This window comes from Sciurus carolinensis, chromosome 8, assembly GCF_902686445.1.
Source record: "Sciurus carolinensis chromosome 8, mSciCar1.2, whole genome shotgun sequence".
Taxonomy (NCBI): domain Eukaryota; kingdom Metazoa; phylum Chordata; class Mammalia; order Rodentia; family Sciuridae; genus Sciurus; species Sciurus carolinensis.
The window spans coordinates 113,315,172-113,319,304 of record NC_062220.1 but is presented as its reverse complement, the minus strand read 5'-3'; positions in this window follow the sequence as shown (position 1 = coordinate 113,319,304).

Here is a 4,133-nt window from a genome sequence, read left to right as displayed (position 1 = left end):
GCCCTGAAAGAAAATGGATGCCAATCAAGAATCTTATACCCAGCAAAACTTACTTTCAGATTTGATGATGAAATAAACTCCCTCTATGATAAACAAAAGCTAAAAGAATTTACAAAAAGAAAGCCAGCATTACAGAATATTCTCAGCAAAATATTCCATGAGGAAGAGATGAAAAACAATGATGCAAATCAGCAACAGGAGGAACTAGCCTAAAGGAATAGCCAAATAAAGAAGAAACCAAATCATCTCAAAAAACAAAAATGAGTCAAATGACTGGGAATACAAATCATATCACAATAATAATATTAATGGCCTGAACTCATAATATTAATGAATATTAATGGCCTGAACTCATCAATCAAAAGACATATACTGGCAGATTGGATTAAAAAGAAAAATCCAACAATATGCTGCCTGCAAGAGATTCATCTCATAGAAAGAGATATCCATAGACTAAAGGTGAAAGGATGGGAAAAAACATACCATGCACATGGACACAGCAAAAAAGCTGAAGTATCCATTCTCAATTCAGATAATGTGAACTTCAAGTCAAAACTAGTCAGAAGAGATAAAGAAGGACATTACATACTGCTTAAGGGAAGCATAAATCTGCAAGACACAACAATCACAAATATCTATGCCCTGAACATTGGCTCATCCATGTACGTCAAACAAATCCTTCTCAATTCCAGAAATCAAATAGACCACAACACAATAATACTAAGTGATTTTAACATACCTCTCTCACCACTGGATAGATCTTCCAAACAAAAATTGAATAAAGAAGCCATAGATCTCAATAACACAATCAACAATTTAGACTTAACAGAGATATATAGAATATACCATCCAACAAAGAATGAATACACTTTCTTCTCAGCAGCACATGGATCCTTCTCTAAAATAGACCATATTTTATGCCACAAAGCTACTATTAGCAAATACAAGAAGATAGAGATACTACATTGTATTCTATCAGATCATAATGGATTGAAATTAGAAATAAATGACAGAATAAAAAACAGAAACTTCTCCAATACCTGGAGATTAAATAATACACTATTTTATGATGAATGGATAACAGAAGACATCAGGAGGGAAATAAAAAAATTCTTAGAAGTAAACGAGAACAAAGACACACCATTTCAAAATCTCTGGGACACTATGAAAGCCATATTTAGAGGAAGATTTATTTCATGGGGCACATTCAACAAAAGAAGTAAAAATCAACAAATAAATGACTTAACCCTACAACTCAAAGCCCTAGAAAAAGAAGAGCAGATCAATTCCAAAAGTAGTAGAAAACAGGAAATAGTTAAAATCAGAGCCGAAATCAATGAAATTGAAACAAAAGAAACAATCAGAAAAATTGACAAAACAAATAGTTGGTTCTTGGAAAAAATAAACAAAATTGATAAACCCTTAGCCACACCAACAAAGAGAAAGAGCGAGAAAACTGAAATTACTAAAATTCAGAATGAACAAAGAAATATCACAACAGACACGAGTGAAATACAAAACATAATTAGAACTTATTTTGAAAATCTATACTCTAACAAAACAGAAAACCTCGAAAACATCAACAAGTTTCTAGGGACATATGAATTACGTAAACTGAAAGAGGAGGACATACACAACTTAAATAAATCAATTTCAAGCAATGAAATAGAAGAAGTCATCAAAAGCCTACCAACAAAGAAAAGTCCGGGACCAGATGGGTTCTCAGCCGAGTTCTACAAAACCTTTAAAGAAGAGCTCATTCCAAAACTCCTCAAACTATTCCATGAAATAGAAGAGGAGGGAACCCTCCCAAACTCATTCTATGAAGCCCATATCACCCTGATACCTAAACCAGACAGACACACATTGAGGAAAGAAAATTTCAGACCAATATCCTTAATGAATATCGATGCAAAAATTCTCAATAAATTTTAGCAAATCATATACAAAAACATATTTAAAAGATAGTGCATCATGATCAAGTGGGTTTTATCCCAGGGATGCAAGGTTGGTTCAACATCAGGAAATCAATAAATGTCATTCACCATATCAACAGACTTAAAGTTAAGAATCACATGATTATTTTGATAGATTCAGAAAAAGCATTTGATAAAATACAGCATCCCTTCATGCTCAAAACACTAGAAAAAATAGGGATAGTGGGAACATTCCTTAACATTGTAAAGGCCATCTACGCTAAGTGCATGGCCAGTATCATTCTAAATGGTGAAAAACTGAAAGCATTCCCCCTAAAAACTGGAACAAGGCAGGGATGACCTCTTTCACCACTTCTATTCAAAATCGATTGTCCTTGAAACTCTAGCCAGAGCAATTAAACAAACCAAAGAAATTAAAGGGTTGCGAAGAGGAAGAGAAGAACTCAAACTATTCCTATTTCCTGATGACATGATTATGTATTTTGAGGAACCTGGAAACTCTACCAGAAAAGTTTTAGAACTCATAAGTGAATTCAGTAAAGTAGCAGGTTACAAGGTCAATGCTATAAATCCAATGCATTTTTATATATAATTGATTAATTTTCAGAAAGAGAAGTTAGGAAAACTGCCCCATTCACAATAGCCTCAAAAAAAATAAAATACTTGGGAATCAATCTAACAAAAGAGGTAAAGGACCTCTACAATGAGAACTACAGAACACTAAAGAAAGAAATTAAAGAAAACCTTAGAAGATGGAAAGATCTCCCATGTTCTTGGATAGGCAGAATTAATTTTGTCAAAATGGCCATACTACCAAAAGTGCTATACAGCTTCAATGCAATTCCAATTAAAATCCCAATGACGTACCTTACAGAAATAGAGCAAGCAATTATGAAATTCATCTGGAAGAATAAGAAACCCAGAATAGCTAAAGCAATCCTTAGCAGAAAGAGTGAAGCAGGGGTTATCACAATACCAGATCTTCAACTCTACTACAAAGCAATAGTAACAAAAACGGCATGGTATTGGTACCAAAATAGACAGGTAGATCAATAGTACAGATAGAGGACATGAACACAAACCCAAATAAATTCAATTTACTCATACTAGACAAAGGGGCCAAAAATATGCAATGGAGACAAGATAGCCTCTTCAACAAATGGTGCTGGGAAAACTGGAAAACCATATGCAACAGAATGAAACTAAACCCCTATCTCTCACCCTGCACAAAAATCAAATCACAATGGATCAAGGACCTTGAAATCAGACCAGAGACCCTGCATCTTATAGAGGAAAAACTAGGTCCAAATCTTCACCTTGTTGGCTTAGGATCAGACTTCCTTAACAGGACTCCCATAGCACATGAAATAAAAGCAAGAATCAATAACTGGGATAGATTCAAATTAAAAATCTTTCTCTCAGCAAAGGAAACTATCAGTAATGTGAAGAGAGAGCCTACAGAGTGGGAGAAAATCTTTGTCACTCATACTTCAGAGAGAGCGCTAATTTCCAGAATATATAAAGAACTCAAAAAACTCTACACCAAGAATACAAATAATCCAATCAACAAATGGGCTAAGGAAATGAACAGACACTTCACAGAAGAATATGTACAAGCAATCAACAGATATATGAAAAAATGTCCAACATCTCTGGTAATAAGAGAAATGCAAATCAAAACTACCCTAAGATTCCATCTCACCCCAATTACAATGGCTATTATCAAGAACACAAGCAACAATAGTTGTTGGCGAGGATGTGGGAAAAAAGGTACACTCATACATTGCTGGTGGGGCTGCAAATTAGTGCAGCCACTCTGGAAAGCAGTGTGGAGATTCCTCAGAAAGCTTGGAATGAAACCACCATTTGACCCAGTTATCCCACTCCTTGGCCTATACCCAAAGGACTTAAAATCAGCATATTACAGAGATACAGTCACATCAATGTTCATAGCTGCTCAATTCACAATAGCCAGATTGTGGAACCAACCTAGATGTCCTTCAGTTGATGAATGGATAAAGAAACTGTGGTATATATATAGAATGGAATATTACTCAGCTATAAAGAATAATAAAATTATGGCATTTGCAGGCAAATGGCTGAAATTGGAGAATATCATGCTAAGTGAGATAAACCAATCTCAAAAAACTGAAGGATAAACGATCTTGCTGTTAAGCGAATGACAACACATTATGG